The 23,894-nt window shown below is 45.1% G+C and overlaps 1 protein-coding gene and 1 long non-coding RNA gene across 5 annotated transcripts in view; both read left to right on the top strand.

Moving 5' to 3' along the window:
* Positions 1-23,894, top strand: part of LOC144792108 (myoferlin-like) — a 2,487,894-nt gene that overhangs the window by 1,928,805 nt on the left and 535,195 nt on the right. The gene's annotated exons all lie outside the window — the stretch shown is intronic.
* Positions 13,298-14,457, top strand: LOC144792111 (uncharacterized). Its single transcript, XR_013602510.1, has 5 exons — positions 13,298-13,355; positions 13,455-13,615; positions 13,703-13,848; positions 13,967-14,010; positions 14,094-14,457. It is a non-coding gene; the product is annotated as an uncharacterized LOC144792111 (long non-coding RNA).

Below are 23,894 nucleotides of genomic sequence, written 5' to 3'. Positions count from 1 at the left end.
GGCCACGGGTGAGCAGGCAGCTTTGTTGCTTGCTGATATCAATAAAGCATTTGACTCTGTGAGCTGGACGTATCTATTCGCGCTTCTGCCCCGTCTCAACCTGGGCCCAGTATTTCTGTCCTACATTAAGCTGCTCTATACGGATATCACGGCTGCGGTGCGTATTGCCGGGGCGGTGTCGGAGACCTTCCGCATTGGTCGAGGAACCCGACAGGGATGCCCTTTATCCCCATATCTCTTTGCCCTTGCTATGGAGCCTTTGGCCGCCTGGGTGCGTATAGATGCACAGATGCGAGGATTTGTGTGGCCCGGGGGCCTCTCTGATAGAATTGCGTTGTACGCAGATGATGTCCTTTTCTTCCTCACTGTTCTGCACCGCTCAGGGCCGCGGGTGTTGGAAATCATGCGGGTCTTTGGAGAGGTCTCGGGCCTATACCTAAACTTAGGTAAATCTACCCTGTGGGTCCTCGGGGGTGGTGCGGTGGCGGATCCCTGGACATTGGACCTGCGGGTTGCGGTCGGTGGCTTGAAATATCTGGGAGTGTTCCTGTCAGAATCAGTAAACCTCACGTGGGAACACTCCGTGCTGCCGGTATGGGAGCGGGTGCAGGCTGACGTGAAAACCTGGTCTCGGATGCCTCTTAATATATTTGGCCGGTCCGCCATTTTCAAGATGGTGGCGCTTCCACGCCTCCTATATCAGCTGCAGAACTATCCCCATCCAGTCCCATCCTCATGGTTTCGGCAGGTGAACTCGGTCTTGGGCCGGTTCCTATGGGCTGGGGGGTCCGCCAGGGTGGCGTTGCGTACGTGCTTCTTATCTACATACTGTGGAGGACTCGCCACCTCGGACCTCATGTCCTACTATCAAGCTGCTCACCTGCTCATCCTTAATGACTGGTGGTACAGCGATAGGGGTGATCCGGCCTACGCGTTAGAACGCGCCCTGATGGGTGAAAATACGCGCCACATGCTCCTCTACTCTGCTCAGCTACGGCGGGAGTTGCCTAGAGTCACAAAAACTGTCTTCATTGTCTGGCGTCAAGCGTTGCGACGCATAGGCTGGTGGGGTAGGCTGACTGCGGAAACACCGCTGTGGCGTAACGGTCGACTGCCTGCACTGGCCTCCCTGTCGGGGTTTCATGGATGGGACGCAATCGGAATCTCGTTGCTGGGACATGTGATGTCTGGGGTTGCCCTCAAGTCATTTCAGGAACTCAGTACGGAGTTCCACATGCCACGAACCCAGTTCTTCCGCTATCTGCAGCTTCGGCATGCACTAACACCTAGCATTGCCGGCTTGGACTCGCTCCCTGAATTCAGCCCTATCGAGGCAAAACTATTTATGGGCGATCTCGGAGACAAAAAAGTATCCCGTATATACCAAATGATGGTCACTCACTGCTCTTCCGACCTTCTTCCCCTGCGAACGGCCTGGGAGGCGGATATTGGTCCCATGGACGAGGATGATTGGCGGGAGGCTCTGGAATCCCCACGGGGGACTGCCATCGCAATGAGGCTCAGGTTTATCCAATTCAAAATTCTCCACAGGGCTTATTATACCCGTGAGCGACTATGGAAAGCTGGACTGATTGAATCGCCGGAATGCCTGCGTTGTGGGGTGGAGGTGGGCTCGCTGCTCCATACTGTATGGCTGTGTCCAAGGATAGCTGGCTTTTGGAGAGGTGTGTGACGCTGCCTGTCTGAAGTGCTGCACTGGGACCTGCCCCGCACTCATCGTTTAGGATTGCTTCATATTCTTGAGGGCGTGGGGGGGAATATCTATAAGCGCCTTCTGCTGCTACTGGGGCTTGTCCTAGCCAAGAGAGACCTAGCACGGGCCTGCAAAGACGAACAGGCCCCTCCTCTGTGTGCATGGAAAGCAGGATTAGATTTTTGTATGGGTCTGGAGCGACCGATATTTGAAGCGCGAGGATGCCCCCGCAAGCACTTTAAGATATGAAAAAGTGGGCTGAATATAGGGACTTGCCGCTGGATCCCCCAGTCGAACCTGAGGAGGAGCCCTAGACTTCCTCCTTTGCATGGGCCTGTGACTTGCGCCATGCCTGCCACATTATGCTCACACAACGTGGTTTCCTCTTCACACGTGCACAGGGTTAGGGAGGGGCAACGGGGTGGGATGGGCTGTGGGTGGTGGGAGTTTGGGGTGGGGATGGGGTGGGGGGTAGTTTCTAATATATATGTTTGGCAATGATTCTAGATCGGACTTAGATCCTGCAATATATAATGTATCCAAATGCTTGGTGGTTTCTCCTGATTGTGGGGTGCCACATTGATTGCCTTGCTTGATTTATTCAATAAAATCTGTTGTGATTTTTTTTTTTTTCCATCTTTCTTCATGTACTGGCATGGCACAAATCCTCCTAGAATGTAACCTTATGAGACAGCAATTAATGCTCCTGACCAGATTTGTAAAGGCTAAAACTTCACCAGATGGAAGCCTGGATGCCAACAACCTATGAGGAACTTCCATTCCACCTAAGCAGCTTTAAAGTGTTCTGTCCAAAATAGGCAAAACTCATCTCCACTCAATTTGATGTTTGTGATCATGCTAAAAAAGAATATGGCAGGGGGGACCATTAACTTACATGGTCAGTTGCAACTACTCATTTACCTAACCAAACCATTATCAGAGTTTCAGAAACTTCAACTGATGCAATTGAGATTGATCCCCTTAAAAAGCTATTGCTACAGAAGACTGAAGGGAACTTCGTAGCACTGCTGTCACCTCTGTACTTTGTGGTTTGCATCTGCCTTAAGCTTGCCCCTCATAGGAGGTTCTGGATGCTTCCAATCTTTATAATTCTTAACATTTGCACTTGCAATGATGCGGTCGAAGTCTGTTTAAAGGAAGAGTCGACGTATTTGGCAGCATGATTTCTGAAATTTTCTTTTTGGGCTTTAACTTTAAAAGTCATGGAATTCTCTCAACATTCCTACCAGGCAAGGGCCTGCCTATAGTATGTCATAGAACTATACGGTAGGTTTGGTTGGAGTTGCACTACACGGAATTCTGCGGGGTTGCATAAAAACTCTGGAATTCCGCAGAGTTCTGCAAGTGAACGGAGTTGCTTCTCTCACCCACTGCTGCGTATTTTCTAACGGCGCCATTAAGTGCTTTTATTTTTATTCGTATTCGAGTGCTGTAACTGATTCATTGCAAAATGCTTTCTTCCCGGAGTCTCCTGGGAGACTTTGGAAAACACGATCTGTCTTCTCTTCCAGGGGACATTCATCAATAGTCATAAGCACTGAATAGTCCCCGCCCACGTGCTGGACGCCGGAGCATATATAAAAATACATCTATATGTGTATGTTTAGACAAACAAGTACAGAGTACTTCTAAAAACATACATATACACATGTATACATTCAGAAATATGCAGCCTAAGGCATTTCCAATAGGCTAATATACCAAAATTACATGGATTTTTTAGAAAGGAAAAATAATCTCTAATATAAACACTGCAACAGAATACATATACTGTACTAGTGTTCCAACACAGCCCTTTATTTTCAGAAAAAAAGGCAAGTACTAGCAGGCAATTACCCATAGGCTGCATAACAGAAAAAAGTCACAGTGATAGAAACCCTTGGCACCCTGCCATTAAGGATTCCAAAAACCTGGACACCGTGCCTTTAAGATCTCCAGGAGCCCTCCTGCTCCCATCATGCACCACAGGTGACAGTTAGGTTGGTTCTTTGTTCCGGCTCCTTCTGACTGCTGGTAGCTATTCTTAGTGATTTTCTGACTTAACATGTTTTTCCAGAATGTCAAAAATGCCAGCTTTATTTAATAAATGTCCTTCCTATGGGAAAATCGGATCCACACTCGATGTGCATCATGTGTTTACCAATTTCACACACGCCTGAGATATGCTACTACTGACAGCATTTCTCTAAAAGGAGTCTCCGTGATGGAGAGAATATAAAGCTTCATGCCATGCTTTACGTGTGCGGGGCGGGGGATTACGAAAAAAAAAGCGAGCGTTGTGCCCAATATTTCATTGTTTTTTCTTCCCAGGTTCTGTACATTCCAGCTCTGGGTGTCCAACCTGCTCCCTTTAAATACACCTGCACCCCATAATCATAACCCACCCTTACTCCTTAAAATACCTCAACACCCTTAAACACTAACCCATCGTAACCCTATAAATATACCCTGTACCCCAAAACCCAAACCCAAACCTATCCCTAAACCCTAAAAATACCCCTGTACCCCAAAACCCAAACCTAGCCCTGAACCCTATAAATACCCCTGTACCTCAAAACCCAAACCTACCCCTGAACCCTGAAAATACCCCTGTACCCCAAAACCCAAACCTAGCCCTGAACCCTAAAAATAAACCTGTACCCTAAAACTCAAACCTACCCCATAAACCTAAAATACCCCTGTACCCCAAAACCCAAATCTAGCCCTGAACCCTAAAAATACCCCTGTACCCCAAAACCCAAACCTAGCCCTGAACCATAAAAATAACCCTGTGCCCCAAAACCCAAACCTACCTCTGAACCCTAAAATACCCCTGTACCCCAAAACGCAAACCTAGCCCTGAACCCTAAAAATACCCCTGTACCCCAAAACCCAAAACTAGCCCTGAACCCTTAAAATACCCCTGTACCCCAAATCCCAAACCTACCCCTGAACCCTAAAAATACCCCTATACCCCAATACCCAAACCTAGCCCTGAACCCTATAAATACCCCTGTACCTCAAAACCCAAACCTACCCCTGAACCCTAAAAATACCCCTGTACTCCAAAACCCAAACCTAGCCCTGAACCCTAAAAATACCCCTGTACCCCAAAACTCAAACCTACCCCTGAACCCTAAAATACCCCTGTACCCCAAAACCCAAATCTAGCCCTGAACCCTTAAAATACCCCTGTACCCCAAAACCCAAACCTACCCCATAACCCTAAAAATACCCCTGTACCCCAAAACCCAAACCTAGCCCTGAACCATAAAAATAACCCTATGCCCCAAAACCCAAACCTACCTCTGAACCCTAAAATATCCCTGTACCCCAGAACCCAAACCTAGCCCTGAACCCTAAAAATACCCGTGTACCCCAAAACCCAAACCTAGCCCTGAACCCTTAAAATACCCCTGTACCCCAAATCCCAAACCTAGCCCATAACCCTAAAAATACCCCTATACCCCAAAACCCAAACCTAGCCCTGAACCCTAAAAATATCCCTGAACCCCAAAACCCATACCTATCCCTAAACCCTAAAACTACCCCTGTACCCCAAGCCCAAAACTATATCTGAACCCTTAAAATACCCAAACACCCCAAAACATATACCTCAGTACCCCAAAACATATACCCCTATACCCATACTTACCTTATCCAAACATTAAAAAGAAACATGCTTTTACCATTCATGCATTTGCAACGAATTTTGTTGTAAATGTATGCATGCTAAAAGCATATAAAATGTAATACCATGCGTTATAATGGCATTGCGGAGTCATGGTACTTTCGTAATGAAAGTATGCGGAGTGATGGTATGCAGAAAGAAAATTGCGGAATAATGGGTGCTTACCCTCCCCCGGTAAGTACATTGGTGGCACAGCGGCCCACATCTCCAGCAACATACTCATATTTTTTCACCACCCATTTGAAAAATGCACAGGTCTCTCTCATTGATGGCCAGCACCGACATACACTTTTAGACACACCTCCCGCCACAAGTTCTAGAATTGAGAACTTTAGAGCTCGGGAGCTACGTTCGAATCTCGGCATCAGCTCAACATCCTGTGATTCCAGGCAAATCGATTTGTCTCCCCGTGTCTACCACAAATGAATGAGTTCTTCTGTAATGTAAATTGTGCTCATGCCATGTTGTCGAGTTCGCGCTATATAATATTGCAAGGAAAAATAAAGTAGGGCAACTCAAGTTCACACACTACTGAACGCGCACTCTTAAGTACATCAGCAGTGCACTGTGAATCGGAGCGTTTCACAGACCTGTCACAGATAAGAAATGCTATCAAAACGAAATCCTACAAAACAATATACTACTGACCGGCAGCAATTCATACCCGGACAACTTCGGGACGGGCTGCTAGTATATGTATACATGTGTATATGTATGTTTTTAGAATACTCTGTACTTGTTTGTGTAAACATACACACATATATGTATTTTTATATATGCTTCAGGATCCCGCATGTGGGCGGGGATTATTCAGGGTTTATGACTTTGATGAGTACACTCCTGGAAGAGAACTAGGATTACAGGGAAGTAACTTATCCATCTCGATGATGTCTTCTGCAAATCAAATTGCCATTAGATTTACCCATTTCTTTGAAAGTCACAACTGATCAGGTTTTTATTTTAGTTTCCCGAATTAGGAATGTGAGTATTGCTGTCTACTTTGCAAGACAATGCCAGTTTTGTTTACCAGTGGATCGGGCCGAATATATTTCTTTATTTAAAATCTGATTTGCAGAATACATTGAGATGCCAGATTGTGTTTTCCAAAAGTCTCCCAGGGGACTCCGGGAAGAATGTATTTTGTAATATGTGTCAGGCCATGACAATGTTGATGCCAGGCAGAATAGAATGGTATAAAGAAAATGGGCGACCAAAACAAGCCTTGAGGGCTTGGGCAAAATAAATGATAAGGTGAAAGTGCCTTCAAGGGATTTATTCTGATGTTTCAATTATTTACATAGTTAAATTGTAAGGTCAGATGAACGATTACCTTAGGTGGTGGTTAATTCCGACTGTTTGATACCTCAATATTAGTAGTTTTCAGTGATCACAAAGTCAATACGTTTAACATATATGATCTAAATCATCAATGTTAAAACATACAAAGCAAATAAAGAGCAAAAACGGGTGTACATAGAAAAGTATTCACTTTTATCGTAGTCAAATTATGGTACTATTTGTAAAAATATACAGACAATGTAACAGGAGGACACAATATAAATTTGGAGCCTTCACTGTGACAATTGTGGACACCTTTCCTCTTGAAAAAAAACCCAACAAATTGGAAGGAAAAGGCGCTGGTCGAATTTTCGGTCTCTATTTTTTCATACACGAGACCATCTGCAGGACAGTATAGTTTTGTAAATGTTGCCCCCTGAATTTCAAGACTTCACTTAATGTCCTCGATGATTGATGACCTGACCCATAGCAATCTTAATTTGGCCACGGGAGAGCGTATTCTATTGATAGAATCTTTCGAGGCAGTGTTGCATCAACCTCAGTGGGACAGAAAGCTCAAAAATTGCACTTGTGAAAAGGTTATTTTCACAATCTTGCAAGTTGCCAGCGGTTCATTCCGATAAATTAAAGAATTTGCAAATCCTTTTGCTGCTCCAATACGTGACAGTCTGAAAAGGGACCAGGTTATAAATTTACTGCACTATTGGAATTGGGCGAACGAATCTGTCGAATCATCGTGTAACAGTTTGGGCTTTAATTTATCGAATGAACCGCTGGCAACTTGCAAGATTGTGACAATAACCTTTCAACAAGCGCAATTTTTTTGTTTTCTGTCCCACCGAGATTTTATCAATCATTATAATACAACAAATCTTGAAGCCAGTGCTGCACCCTACGCATGTGCTTCCCCCCAGTCATGGGACACTCACCTCTTAGCCAGCAGGATAGCCACTGATGTAAATTTCTGGGCTGTATGTGAAAATGTCCAGTGGGGACAGTCTGGCTCCATCCACCTTAGTCGGGGACAGTCCTAGTATTGATCCCCCTGGAAAAGGCCTCCCAGCACGGTTATGCCCCACTTTTTTCTGTTCGATGTGGGAGTATTTTATTGTATGTAAGCGATATTGCAGGGAACTAGTTATCAATTGTCGGGGTGAATAGATAATCTGGGAGTTTAGCAGTTACCTAGTTGTCACCCAGGCTAGTTGTGTATTAGCCACTGTGTCGATCTCTGCTCACCTACATCTTGGGGTTTGGCTCAATAGCGTCTTGAGCTGGGTAGGTTGCACGTTATCATGTTCTATTGATAGGTACATCATCATGTATGTATTGGGAGTTATGCAAAAAATATGCAACATGAGCTTCCGCATATAGGTTGTAGACCTTGAAGTTGGGAGTGGCAAAACCGCCCCTTTCGTATGACAATGGGTGGTTTTCCACCTCACCCTGGGTTGTCGGTCTCCCCAGACTAATGTGCTCAAGTGTGATCTGACGATTTTGAAGAAATGTTGTAAAGTAGCTCGGGCAAAGTAGCTATTTTGATGAGTGCTGTCCTCCCTTTCAGTGAAAGTGGAAGCACTGCCCAGTGACGGGCCTGCTCCTCGATGCAGTTCATATTGGTGGCATAGTTTTCCCTAAATTACAATGTCTTTGTCGCAGTGCATCTAAAACCCCAGGTATTTAACGGAGTGCGCAGCCCAGGCTAGTTGAAAATCCTCAATTTTGGGCAGCGTGGCTTGCGTAAGGGGAAAATTGTGGATTTGTTACAATTTATTGAAACCTCTGAGACCGCCCTGAACAGTGTGAAATCGCATATTAATGGGCTCAGATTATGTGCCAGGTCTGTAAAATAAAGTGTGATATCTTCCATGTAGAACGAAACTGTGAGGTTCAGCTGAGAGAATGCCAGCCCTCGCCTACCATGTAATTGATAGTTGCACATGCCAGGTGCTCTGAGGCAAGATCATAGAGTATGGGCAGTGGCTGGCAGCCCTGCCTGGTACCTCATCCTACGGAAAAGGGCTAAGAGAGAAGGACTCCCATTCGTATTTGGGATGTCAGCGACGCTTATAAGAGCTGCACCCATTTTACAAAGTATTGTGGGATACCTATGCGCTGCAGGACAGCAAATAAGTACTGCCATTTAATGAATCAAAGACTTTGGCTATATCTAGGAATGCTGCCACTGCCTCCTACATGGGGTCAAGGGGGTTATATGGGAGAATACGTTTTTCAAGTTATGTGCAGTGGATCTGCTCGAAATAAAACACATCTGGCCTGGTCTGGAAGGACCAGGTCGGCATTAAGAGTCAGTCTGTTGGCTAGCATATTAGCAAACATGTTAGCTTTGATTTTTATTAATGATGGATGAAGGTAAGAATCTGGATTTTCGGGCTGCTTACCCTGCTTTGGCATATTCTTTTGTTATGTAGTTCTCAGTGCTCAGCCTAACTGATTAGAGCCAGCTTTTTTTTGTTACTAGCGATGATAGCGGGGATTGTCTCGCGAAGCTTCATGTGAATACACCACAAGACCCTGTGGGTGATAAAAGTAGTAATACTTTTGTCGTTCTGGTGATTGGCGGACATCGATTTCACCCTTCACTCTTTCTTTGATTTTCTTTCTACACTTTTATTTATTATATTTTTTTGTTTTTTCCTCTTCCACCTATCTCATGGCAGAGAAGGACACCTTTGCCTACACTGAAGACCACATCCAGAATCTCTTGAGTGATCCACCAATATTCACCTCAGTATTAAGGGTGGGCGTAGTTGGGCTTCGTGAAGCTACGCAAAGTGGGCAAAACACTACGCTCACCCACGCACTTCGCGTAGCCCCACTACGCGCCACCCGCCTCCCTCCCGCCCTCCCTAAATGCTTACAATAATTTATGAAATAATTATAAAACCACTTACCTTGTCCTGCCGCGTCCCCGGGGCTCCCGCTCGTCATTGCGCCGCCGGCGCGCGCGTCCTGGATGCTAATGCGCATGCGCGGGCGGCCGCGCATGCGCATTTATCACGAGAAATGCGCATGCGCGGCCGCCCGCGCATGCGCATTAGCATCCAGGACGCGCGCGCCGGCGGCGCAATGACGAGCGGGAGCCCCGGGGACGCGGCAGGACAAGGTAAGTGGTTTTATAGTTATTTCGTAAATTATTGTAAGCATTTAGGGAGGGCGGGAGGGAGGCGGGTGGCGGGCAACTTCGCTACACTCACAAAGTGGGCGTAGTGTTGCCTGCTTCGCCTACTTTGCAAAGGGCGAAGTAGGCAACACTACGCCCACTTCGTGGGCGTAGCAAAGTTGCCCGCCCACCCTTACTCAGTATCCCTTAGCGTTTCAGCAACATCACAAAATGAATCAGACAAATTGCTTCGGTTGAAAAAGAAGCAAATAAGAACAGACCTACATGGCCATTTTCTACTTCAACATCTTCGAGAAGGCACCATTCCAGGGGGCCTACAAATAAAGAATATTCTGGTTATTTTTACCGAGGACCCTATTTTCAAAAAGGGCTTTAGCTTCATAGAGACGAAATGTAGTAGGGACCTTATGGTCCTTACTGTTGAAACAGCAGTCAGAATCTCTAAAAAAGAACTTGAGGAGATAGCTCAGCTTGAATCTGAAATAAATAGCAATCCCACTATAGCAGATGCGAAGGCACTATTAGAAAAAGTCGCTAAAGAAATCCAGGAGTTTAAAAGATTACACCATTACACAAAAGACCAACCAGTTTGAAAAGGACAAAAAAAACTTCTCTCTTGATAACGTATATCCATTTTTGCAGACAGACTTTTATGCAAAAATAGACTCTAGGCGTTACCTATCAGACAATCGAGGTAGGTCACGAAACCAGTTCATCACGTTCTCGGATACATCCTCTTCGTCCGGCGGTGACAGTGACAATAGCAACAGCAATAATAGACCAAATAGGAACCGGAATTGGAACCAAAACCAGCAAGCCCAAGGACAATCTTCGAATGCTTTTTTGGGGAGAGGCCAAACCAGACCAAGGGCAAAAGTAAGATGGGAAATGACAACTCGCCGCCAGCATTACAAGAACTAGCAGTCTCACCCATCTTTAATCTCTCTAAAAGAACTCTTACTGAAGCAGAAGAAAGTATCCTTTCAAAAGGGTTGTCATTTGTTCCCTCCAAAAGGACCGATTTCGTAAGGATGAAGACTGAATTTATAGAGTTTTGTCGAAAGTTAAGATTAACCATGTTTTTTTCTGAAAATCCAACTCCATTTCCATCTGAGGTCACAGGATTGCGAAAAAAATCAACATTTTGTCCCGCTGGTCATAAAATACCCAAGGAAATTATCACATTCGAAAAAGCCGTGCTCTCAGCCATCTCTGAAATGGAAAAACAAAGGAAATATGTGAAATTTAACATCACGAAAGAACAAACCAATGCCCTAACAAACCTAAGAAATGACTCTGCGGTGACCATCAAACAGGCCGATAAAGGCGGTGCCATCGTTGTTTGGGACACCACGGACTATACCATCGAAGTGTTGAGACAACTCAATGATCCAGTCTGCTATCGCAAGATTGGAAAAGACCCAACAATGGAACTACAGAATCAACTCTTTCCCCTTATTAAGGATGGATTTGAACAAGGTTTTTTAGGCCCGAAGGAATTAGAATACCTTCAAAATAAACATCCTAAGATACCTTTGTTTTACATTTTGCCGAAGGTCCACAAAGATCAGGACAAGCCCCCAGGGAGACCCATCGTGGCAGGATGTGACTCCCTACTTGAACCAATTGCCAAATATGTCGATTGCTTTTTTAAACAGTTTATGGTCCAAGTATCTTCGTATCTACAAGATACTACTGATTTCATTAACAAACTGGAACTGGTGGAATTCAATCCAGGGAGGGACATATTGGTTACACTAGATGTCACCTCTCTATATACTCAAATACCCCAGGACGAAGCGGTGGCAGTTCTGACCCACTTCCTGGAGTCAAGACCTAGACCAGTGCGAGTACCCACCAAATTATTGGTGGATTTAGCATCCTTTGCCTTGAGAAAGAACTATTTCTGCTTTGGGAAAGATTTCTACTTCCAAGTTAAGGGAGTCGCTATGGGCTGTCCTTTCGCCCCGGAATTGGCGGTATTGTTCATGTCATTATATGAAGATACGTATGTCCACAACAACAACCCGTTTAAACGCCACATTGGAACGTGGCTACGTTTCATAGATGACGTTTTCATGGTATGGACAGGAGGAGAAGAAAACCTCAGATTATTTCATGACTGGCTTAATGCAAGAACACCGGACATTAAGTTCATCATGTCCCTCTCCGAAAAGACAATATCATTTTTGGATGTTGAAGTTTTCCATTTGAAGGCAAACTAGCTACATCATTATTTATAAAACCAACTGGTCGAAATAAGGCTCTCCTTTTTTCAAGTAATCACCCGAGAAGCCTTAAAGAAAATTTGCCATATGGTCAATTTCTTCTTGTTCGTAAAAAATGCACATCCAAAGAAGATTATAAGTTTCATGCCACCAAATTGGTATCCAAATTATGTGACCGTGGGTACCCAAGAAAGTTGGTGTGGAACTCAATGAAACGGGCGAGATGGACCCCGAGAGAAACCCTCCTTGAACGACGGAATAAGCCGCAGCTAAATTGCCAGGTGTGTGTGACAACTAATTGTCCTAATGCCAATCAATTAAAAAAAATCATTGGACAAAATTGGCATTTGGTAAAACACTTAGACGTAAGTTTGAATCAGACTCCCCTTTTTGCGTTTAAAAAGGAGAATAGCATTGCTAATTATGTAGTGAGAGCCACGACTGTAAAAGAAGCATCACCGTCGTTACGACAAATGTTGGGTTTAACTCCCGTCATTGGACACCACAAATGTGGTACATGCCTGTGTTGTGACACTACGATGGAGGGAGCGCTGTTTCAGCACAAAGGCATTTCGTGGAAACACGACACATTTAGTAACTGCAAGTCTAAGTATGTTGTTTATGGCATTTTTTGCCCGTGTGGACTCCTATATATTGAGAAAACTAATCAAGAGATTCGTCAGAGAATTTCCCAACACAAGTCAAGGATAAAGAACAAAGTTGATACAGCACCGTTGGTTAACCATTGGTTAAGATTGAACCACCAGATCAAAGATTTGAAATGGACCATTATTTCAAAAGTTGAACGCAACCCACGCGGAGGAGATTAGGACTCCAAGTTATGCAAAAGGGAGGCACTCCTCATCGTGAAATTTGATACGGCCGTCACTGTTCTGAACGAATTGTCTGAAATTTACAAACTGTAATTCCCCATTTTTTGTCATTCATTTTTCTCCTTTTATATCTTTATTTTTACAAAGATGAGCTTTGCATGCCTTAACATGCACATAAAACTTCCCCCAATCGATATATATAGATTGCAGGTTCTATTATATCTGGGCCATGCCACCGTTTATTTTACTTTGGAACGTGTTCTTGCTACCCAGGACTCTAACGTTGGAAACTCCCCCCGCCCCGGGGCGGGCTCCTGAAGCATCAGGATTGTTTAAAAAAAACATCAGGTTCTCCACACTGGCAGCATTCCTTCATTGCGCATGCACGGGAGACTAGTGCCCCCGTCCGTCTACTAACCACGTTGAGAGGCTAGACTTTCTCCTGGTAAGCCTTCCTTCACTCCGTTATAGTTTTTCATTGTTTGTTAGCACATATGCTAGGACGGAATTACCTCGTAATTATTTCAATCCTTTTGGATTTTAGCCTCGTGAAACAAAGAGCGCCCCAATTCCGTAACGCCGCTCGCAAGAATTGTGCATACCGGAGGTTTCATTCCATGCTTTGCACCGCTACTGCGCATGCCCGAGGAATCAGTGCATCTTGCTACGCTGACCGGGCACACCGAGTGACTGTGCCGCTCCTCGGTAAGTTCTCTGAGTCTGCTATCCGACACGAATTTAAAAGACTGCACCTTAGATCTGAGTCTAAAAACTCTTTCTCCTTCATTACAGCGATATCTAAGGCTGCCTGTAGATTTCCTCAACCGTTCAAATATTTTTCCTCATTTGGACATGGTCTTTAGGATTCCCTGTTTTCCTGCATCCTGTTGACAAATTGACATGTTCTTGGATTATTGACCCAGTGCCACCACTGATAGGTAAACAACGCCTTCCTGACAGTTTAAAACCCCTTCCCCCTTTTTTTGTTGTACCTACACATGTTTTTCTTTCACACACTAAACATGTGCTTTCCTCTAATTTTTTCTAATTCTGTAGGAGCCTCTCAATCTGCAATAGGCTCGTCGTTGAAATCGCAGAGGGTAAGCTGTGTGTGTGTCTTTCATGAGTTTTCTTACGCTTTTAAGACGTCTTACATGTAGGTCTTGTGTTTTCTGTTTTCCAGAACTTCCTTGGCCCTGAGGAGAATCCCCCCCGAATTATAGGGATTCGAAACGCGTAGGCCTCTGTTATCTGGTCTGCTCTTGTAATTCAAGTGTGGACTTCTATATAGACCAAGAGAGCAGTCCCCCTTCTGTTTTTCTCTCTTCCACTTCCCACACTGGTACATTTGTCAATCTAGTTTGTGTGGAGTGCCTGGTATGAATGTATGTATGTAAGTTGAATGACTGTGATATGCTTGACTGAGTGTTGATGTGTTTATAATTGTATTGCTCTGTGTCCAAGTAGCTTTTTATATGTGTATAATATTGTGACTGAAATGATTCATTTGTCATATTTCTCAATTTATCTTGAATAAATAGCTATTAATTAGCCTAGCCCAGTTTGGAATAGTTTTTCTTCTCTGGTTGTCATTTGATGCTTGAGATTTAATTATCAGTTTTGGCATATTCTTTTGTTATGTAGTAGCTTACCCAGCTTGGGCAGGGTAATGAGTATTGATTCCTGTAGTGCGGGGGGAAGCGTCACCTGGTCTAGGACGTCTATTTACATTTGCAATAGTGATGGGGTGAGGAGCGATAAATATTTTTGTAAAATTCACCAGAGAAACTATTACCTACAGGCATCCAACACGTGTGGAGTCTCACTGTTGCTGCCTGTACCTCCTGTGGGGTCAGGGAATCCTCCACAAATCATCTGTATGGTCTCTCGATTAAGGCCAGGGCCACCCGGTCAAAGTAATGAGTATATTTGTCACTCTGTATCAACAAGGGGGGGACTATAGGGCATTTTTATGGAGGTCCAGCATACATGCCCAATCGTATAGTAGGAAAAGAGGGTATGCAGTTCCTCTGGTGGTCGGACAGGGGAGGAAGATATGTCAGGAAGCCACAGAGTCTGTGCTTATTCTGAATAAATTGAGAGAGGGTGAATTCCTCCTGTCGGAACTAGGGACCTCACTCACTCAGCCAACTAGGTGTCATGCTTTGTCATATTGGCCTGCTCCTCATCGGGTCGGCACAGCAATACCCGACGGGCACCCATAGATGGGCTCTTTGGCGGAGATCTTTTAATCCTTGCCGTTCAGTGCAGTGGGGGTAAGGGACGTAGGAAGTGTAGATGTGGTGAGAATTGATTAAAACAGGTTGGGTAGTCCAAAGACACTTTTATTGAAACTGGCTATCCACCTGATTAAAAACGGGGAAAGAGTGGCGGCTATCTGAAGCTATGGTTCAGTTTAACTACGCTCAACTCTATGGGTCAACATGTTTCGTGCCAGTTGGTCAGGAGGATCCGTGGCAATTCATTAGGACCTAGGGCCAGATGTAGGAGCCCTAATACCGGTCGGTAACGGCCGAATTCGGCCGTTACCGACCGGTATTAGGGTTTTCTGATGTAGGGGGCCTATATTTTACCGATTCTGTAAATTTACCGAATCTGTAAATTTACAGAATCTGTAAAATACCGAATCGGTATATTTACCGATTCGGTAAATCCATATGTAGCTGACACTCCTAAGAGTGCCACCAGCCCTTAATAGTCGGTATTTTACCACCCAATCCAATTGGGTGGTAAAATACCGAATTCAGGTGTGCATGCACATCTGTGCATGCACACCTGTGCAGTGTGACATACAGACATGCCCTTAGGGCATGTATGTGTGCCACATGTCACACATGCCTGTACTTGGGGTGCTAGAGGGTGTCAAAGTGACACCCCCTGCACCCTTGCAGGATTCGGTATTTACCTATTCGGTAAATACCGAATTGGTATTGCCCATTGATTCCTATGGGCTTCAAGGCCCATAGGAATCAATGGGCAATACCGAATCGGTATTTACCGATTCGGTAAATACCGAATGTTACAGATTCGGTAATTCAAAATAAAAAATTACCTACATCTCCCTCCTTCTAATTTACCGATTCATAAATACCGAATCGGTAAAATTCGGTATTTATGAGTCGGTAAATTAGAGTTACCTACATCTAGCCCCAAGTGGTTAAACTATTTACACACAGTGGTGGGTATGAAATCTACCTACCACGTATCAGCGATGCAAGAAAAGTATCACAGTATCACGGAGCAACCTAAGAGGAAGCTACAGAATAAAATCACAACTTTATCAAATGGTAGTTAGGTCACTGTAAACACAACTCTCTCTTTCCTTATCCAAACATACAGGTGACCATCAAACAGTGTGCAAAACGTGGCAACATCACATAATAAGTGGTAAGTGACAACAGTAAGTGTGTCAAGTGATAGCCTACTACAAGTATGGGTAACTTATTCTAACGTTATTAAAAACCAGAAGACTGAGCTAGAAAAGGCGAGTTCGCTATTTATAAAAGCACTTGTTGTACTGGTGGATAGGGATGTAACTCCACTCACCTAGCAGTGGTTAAATTATCGCTTCTTTCAATATCCGGCAGGATAGAAGGACACCTACAATGTAGTGTCTTAAGAAGACAATACAATGGACAAAAAAGTGAGTAAACCAGGAAAGCTGAGACTTAAGCTTCCCTAGTGTTCCCAGTCCCCATCGCATGACTGTGGATCAGTGATGGGGAAATTGGTTTGTCTGTCACACAGTACACTTTCCGTCTCACAGCGGCACTAAGGAGGGATCGGTCAAGAGTGGTAGTACATGTAGAGCCAATGGAGTCCGCACTGGGACAGTACCAGGATGTTGTAGGTACTCCCCTGCGGTCGGTGTATGGTCCCGCTGCATTCCCCCTCATGACTCAGGACTCGCCAATACTGCGTCTGGAAAAGCGTAGTAGCTAAGCGTGCAGGAGCCCCACGTTACCTTGCAATGCATCAAGTGTTAAGGGTTGGACTTAGTCTGCAACGTGGTGACTCACCATTAAGCTTCAAGAAGTGAGCTGTCTAACCTACCCCTCTCTACCGGCACCGGGTTGTAAACAGCTGCATCCTGGATGAGCTGAAATACTCGCCGGCGTCTGGTGCGGGGAGGGGCTTGCTTCTGGGTCGCATCAGTCGAGACAAGTAACTGACGCTCTCAGGTCCGCTTTAATAAGTTGTAAAAGCAGCGGCCATGTTGTAGCGTGGAAGGTTATGTTATTTAGCATTATGTGCCCTAACCAGACAGCGTATTATCGCAAACACAACACTGCCCACCAAAATTTAGAGTGTTCTTCTGCGGTGTTGGAGCTATTAGTATATGATTAACGTGTCTCCAGCCTATTAAGGCTTATTAGACTTTCCCCCTCTTACCCTCACTTCAGGTCTCTCCTAAAGACTCACCTCTTCCGCGGTGCTTACACATAAGCTCCCTTGCTCCCTTGCCCTTCTTTCTATGTCTCCTTCTGATTTAAAGAACAGCGCCAAGAAACCGACCGGTGTATGTTGCGCTTTATAAATTGTGTTTACATTACATTTACATTACATTACATAAGGCTGGAGAATGTACGTGGCGGCTATCTTGTAAAGTGTGCTGCTGTAGGTAACGGACAGTATATCGTATATAGCCTTCTGAAGGTGAGTGGTAGAGTGGGCCCAGACCTATCAAAAGGCTATATGTAGAGGCTAATGGTATGTAATCTTAAGCTACTGGGAGGTTGCTCACTAGCAAGGAATAGTGAATCAGGTGTAAGCACAGGCTATTATCTATTATCTATTAGTGAGTGGTGCATAGGGAGTACTGTCGCCTCAGGAGGTTTAGAGAGAGGGAAGGACTATTCAACTATTAGGCAGTGATGCCCAGGATATATCGTCATTCAGACCATGTCAGTCGTTTGAAAGCCGATGTACCCATCTTTGTTCTATTCTGAACAGTGCTTGTTGGGCGATTCTGGGGTGGGCTTCGTGAACCAACCAACTGAGGGACTGGGGGGGGGGGGGGTGATTCAACTCTTTGTAACATGAGTACATCTTTGTAGTAACTTGTCGGCATCGTATATTACTCTTATGCTCAGTGATGTGTGTTTTCACTGTCCTCAGGATCATCCCTATGTACTTCATATTGCAAGGACAGATGACCAAGTATATGGAATGAGAAGTGTTGCAGTTGGTGTGTGTCGTGTCATTTTCCAAGTGAATGTGTCAAAGAGAGTTTCCTCCTTCGTGGCTGTCTGGTCGCACACTGTGCAGGTACCGCATGGATAGTGGCCTGTGACCAGGGGGGACCCCAGAGTGTTCTTTGGACTTTGTTGGTCTCTGTCCTTGGCCTTGTGTGCACAAGAATATCTTGTGTTTACCCTCTTTTCTTACTGTATTTGTCACTCTGTCAGGAGACATGTGAGGTATACATCTCAGTGTAGTAGCCTACCAGCTCTATCAGTGTATCACACATGTCACAAATCATGGTGCCGTCTTCCCTCTGTAGTTGGGCAAAATCCTGAACATGAATATCAGGTCTCAAGAGTATGGATAGGGTTCGGCTCTACCTCTCCGCCTTACCATATGCTCTAGCTCATGTATTTATTTTAGTGTTTGACCTCTAGCTCTGCCTCTTCTATGAATTTGATCTATTTCTGTTGGATCTCAGCTAATGTCTTACAGGTCGGTGCATTGGAGTGAGTATCTCTCTTTTAAGCTCAGTCTCGAGATGATCAAGACTGCCATAGAATGCATTGCGGACCCCATGTTGTCTTGCAATACAGATGCCACACATGTATGCCTTTCCACGAAATTCCAGGAGATTGGACTCACCCTTCATTGTTTTGGAAATAGTTCAAGGTCTCGGCTTTCACCTCACACACAGTTCCTGGGGATAGGTGTGGTGATGGTTATGTTGACAGGTGAGTGGTCAGAGGGTGAGCACGCTAGGTGTTTTGTCTCTTTTGTCCAATCGCTGACATCCAGCTAAGAGTCCAAGTGCGCCCAGGACGTGGTGATATGGGTGCCCTCCATCTGAGTGGGGAAGGAATCTGGTCAAAGGTCCCTCAGATCGTGTGCAATCATGATATGAGGCAGCAATGTCACTGCCAAGTGATTTGTATATGTGGCAGTGTTTGAACAGTCAGATCATCTGTCCAGCACGAGGTGAAGATAGCCTCTCCCACAGCATAGTATGAGGTACTGCGATTTGGCATTTATTTCATAGGCTGCCGATAAAGTCGGGATTATCAGTGTTACTCCAGTATTGGAACTTTCATAGATTCACATACCTGAATCATTCCCTGTCGTCGAGACGGGAGTCTCCGGTATATAAAAAGCAATGCTTAGCAGTATAGCCAACTGAAAAGAGGCCTAGGCCCATTTCCCTTTTGCAACCCATAACTTTTGTTATGTAAAATAGGACCAAACTTTTCCCGTATCCAATCAGAGCTCCTCACCCTCTAGAACACTCCTGAGAGAACCTTTTGCCCCTCAGATTTTCTACTGGCACGTTGTGCTAGGGAGTCTCATTTGAGCTCTGCTCAAACTCTAGCTATTCAGCTTTTCAGGAACTTGATTTCTTTCTATTTTCTCTTGGATTTGAGAATATTGTGACCTGTTCTCAACTACATTCTGTAGAATGTCTGGGAAAGAGAAGAAGGTTCTATTTTGAGCTTGTGCTACCTGCTCTAAGAAGAGACTCTACACTGATGACCCACATGAAGACTGCATTTATTGTCTTTACCCGGACCACCAAGCCAAGGACTGCAAGGTATGTCACACTTTCTCTAGCAAGACCCTTAGAGATTGTGAGGGACGCCTTTTGATATGGCTTCAGAAAATTAAGGCCAGAAAGGAGGTGATCTCTAGTGATAGTGATCTGGAGTCCTTCTCTACATCTAGGAGATCTCAGAAAAGATCAAGATCTCCTCAGGCTCACTCCTCAGGGGAACGTCCTGAGAAGGCCCTAAAAAAGACCACTTATGGGTCTTCAGGGCGTAGTCTTTCAAAATCTCCTCAGCAATAAGAAAAGGAGAGCAAAGGACACACATCTGGAGAGAAAGTTCCAAAGAGAGCCTCTTCTGAGCCTTCAAAGTCCCCACCTCTGGTCAAGGAATCCTTCGGGAAACCATCTTCTATTACTCCTGAGGAAAAAAGCAAAAAATCTACATCGTCAACGGGATCGTCAACGAGAGCGTCGACGAAGAAATCATGGTCTACGGCGACAAAGACAGAGGTACATATATTGCCATTGCCCCAGTATTGGAACTTTCATAGATTCCCATGCTTTGTATCATTCCCCGTCGTCAGCTTGGGAGCCTCGATAAATAGAAAATACCATAGCAGTATGTACAAAAGAGAAAGTAAGACCTAGGCCTCATCTCATTTTGTAGCATATCCACCTCTTTTTGTAAAAGAGACCAAAAACTTACAACAACCAGTCCGATTAGCCTTACTCCCTAGAACCCTCCTGAAAGAGCCTCTCTCAGGACCTTCTCTACGAAGACTCTAAGAGACCGGGCAGGAAGACATCTGACTTGGTTACAGAAGATGATGTCACGGAAAGAGGTAATTTCTAGTGACAGTGAATATTCCTCCTCAGCAACATCTTCGAGGAGGTCTACAAAAAGGGGTAGGTCTTCCCCTTCGACGTCCACTGAACCCCCTGATGAGGCCTCTCAAAAGTCCTCTGATAGGTCTAGAAGGCTTAGTCCCAAAAAATCTCCTCACCAAGGTGAAAAGGAGAGGGTGGGACTTGTTCCTGAGGTTTTATCTGCTAAGAAGGCAATCCAAGGCCTTTCTACTACTTCTTCACGATCTGAAAAGCAAAACATTTTCAAAACACCTTCAAGTGCACCTCAGGAGACAAAAGGGGAGAAGAAAATCCGTCCGTCAACGACGACTTCCACAGGTACGTCGACGACGACATCCACGATTCATCCAGTTTCAATTTCAGCTCCGTTGACAGGCCCGTCGTCGAGAGCTTTGCCGACGACATCGTCGACAATGACTTCGTCGACCTTACATCCTGCCTCTGGGTTGACGACGAAGATGTCAATGAAGACGGCGGCGATGATTCTGACATCGAGCTCCTCGACAGTACCGTCAACGATCAGCCCACCATCTACAATGTTTCATTCTCCGGCGATGACGATTCCTTCGTTGACGACACAGTCGACGATACAAAAGGTAAAAATTTCTATTAAGAGAAGACAAATTACACCGGAAATGACATCGCCCCGTAGGGTGACACCGTTACCTCTAGCACTTCTTCTGGAAGAGGAATATTCTGACGAGGATAAGAGTCCGTATGGGTCAACATCATCCACAACAACAATTCACTCCTCGTGATAAACGTGATAGACCTCAGGATCCATCTCAACAAGGTATGGTGGCCATGCCGTCTTCAATGATAGATGATCTGTAACTGATGTTGTTGGACTACAAGAGGAGATTTCCATCTCAAGCCTCTGAATCGATACAACCTCCTCCGCCACCACCTCCGCCGCCTCCTTCTACTTCTGCGGCATCAATATCTCAAAGGCCTGCAGGGGAAGCTTTAACAGAATGGCAAGATATTATTACAGTTCATGATGATGATGATGATTCATCAGACGAGGACCAGAATGTGGAACATATCCCAAATCCTGACAGAGAATGGGACAAGTATATCATCCCAGATCCGGCTTCACTATCTCTGGACCCTGTAGATTCGCCTCCAGCGGACATAGGGGGTTTCCATAATCTTATGGAAAGAGCATCCAAATGATTTGGCCTTCCTGTTCCAGAGGTACAATCAGACTGTTTCCTCTATGATTTTAAAGAGCCTTATAAAACAATCAATGCGTTCCATCCCTATTGTAGAGCACGTTTGGAGTGAGGGTAAGAAGGTGATGCAGTCTCCAGCGACTGTTATCCCGGTTCTACCCCGTCTGGAGAAAATGTATAAGGCTCCGGAGGATAGTCCTGCCTGTCTGATTGGACAGCCGAAACCAGATTCGGTTATCTCTCAGGCGGCTCAAAGAAAATCAAAGAATCCATCAGCACCCCTGACCACACCGCCGGACAAGGAGGGCAGACGCCTGGACAATGTGGGCAAGAGGTTTTCCTCCATGTCCAGCCTCCTCGTTAGAGCCTCTAACGCACTAGCAATTTTGGGACGATATGATCACCAAATGTGGTGCGATCTCTCTCCTTTCATTGATCAACTTCCGGAGAGTTCCAAGGCTGATGCAAGAAAGATCCTAGAGGAGGGTGAACGATCTTCATCAGAAATTATAGATTGTGCCTTAGCAGGTACAGCTGTTTTAAGGCTTCAAGGTTGGCTACGGTCTACCTGGTTTCGCCCTGAAGTGCAGAATAAAATTCTGGATCTGCCTTTTGAAGGTGATATGCTTTTTGGCAAGCATATAGATGATGCCTTGCAGGACATTAAGAAAGATACAGAGACGGCAAGGTCTTTGGCCACGCTACAATATCGTAAGGTGTCTTTCCGGGGTTCAAGAGGAAAAGGCTTCTCTACATATAGGGGAGGTTATCAACAACGCTACTCCTATTCACAATCTTCACACTCTTTCAAGCCTTAGTATTCTCAATGCCATAACCAATCAGCGTCTTTCTCTCATCAGTCTTCAAGAGGTAATCAAGGACGTCAGGGGAGAGATACCTCTAAACATCAATAGTGGCTTCCCGGCTCTGCCTACTGGTCCTTCACCCCTTGTGACAACAGTGGGGGCAGGATAACACATTTTCTCACCTGTTGGAAGATCATAACAGATTGGTTGGTTCTAAATATCATCCAATTTGGCCCTACACTAGAATTTCAAGACCTCCCACCTCCCAGAGCCGCTCGCGCCACAGAATCAAAACATCTGCATCTTCTCCGTCTCGAAGCTCGTCAACTGCTCACCAAGGGAGCAATAGAGCCAGTACCGCTCTCTCAAAGAGGAAAAGGGTTCTATTCCAGGTTTTTCCTGATTCGCAAGACAGAGGAAAAGTGGCGTCCAATCTTAGATCTGTGGGAGTTCAACACCTATCTCATAAAACTCTCGTTCCGGATGGTCTCTCTTCAAGATATCTTGCGTCTTCTAAATCCAGGAGATTACATAGCGACTCTGGATCTCCAGGACGCATATTTCCATGTTCCGATCCACCCAGCTGACAGAAAATGTTTGCGCTTCACAGTAGCCAAGCGCCACTTTCAATTCAAAGTACTGCCGTTCGAGCTCAGATCCGTGGATATTCACAAAGGTATTGGCCCTGGTGGCAGCATTCCTCAGGAAACAATCTCTAGAAGTTTTTCCATACCTAGACGATTGGTTGATAAAAGCTCCATCTTCTCAAGCAACGGCAAACGCAGTCAAAAGTTGCGTTCAGCTTTTCAATCATCTAGGTCTGTATCTCAACAAAGACAAATCAGTCTTTCTTCCATCCAGGACGGTCAATTTTCTGGGTTCCATTCTGGATACAAGAAGCTGTAAAGCTTTCCCATCGAAGGAAAGACAGAAAAAGCTAATGTTCTCTGCCAGCCAATTGCAAAAGAGACGGTCCCTGTCAGTTTGTCTATACAAATCTCTCCTAGGGTCGATCTCATCTTGCATACCATTAGTTCCACATTGCAGACTGCTTATGCGCCCCTTTCAAGAACAACTAGACTTGCAATGGCGCCAGGCGAAAGGTTCTATCGAGGACAAGATAAAGGTCACTCCTCTCATGAGGAAGGCAGCGGTTTGGTGGACTGTCAAAGAAAATATCTTAAGAAGTCTCTCTTTCAGGATGGCTCCATCCCCTCTGATTCTAACCACAGATGCCTCAATGGAAAGCTGGGGTTCTGTCTTACAGGATCTCCAGGTGAGCAGTCACTGAAACCCCAAAGAGCGTCTTCTCCATATCAATCTCTTGGAACTCAGGGCCATTCTTTGGCCTTGCAAGCTTTCCTGCCGAGGTTTCAGGGCTCCACCGTTCT

This window comes from Lissotriton helveticus, chromosome 11 (genome assembly GCF_964261635.1).
Source record: "Lissotriton helveticus chromosome 11, aLisHel1.1, whole genome shotgun sequence".
Taxonomy (NCBI): Eukaryota; Metazoa; Chordata; class Amphibia; order Caudata; family Salamandridae; genus Lissotriton; species Lissotriton helveticus.
Note: the sequence above shows the minus strand (reverse complement) of the source record. Positions and strands in the feature narration are given on the sequence as shown.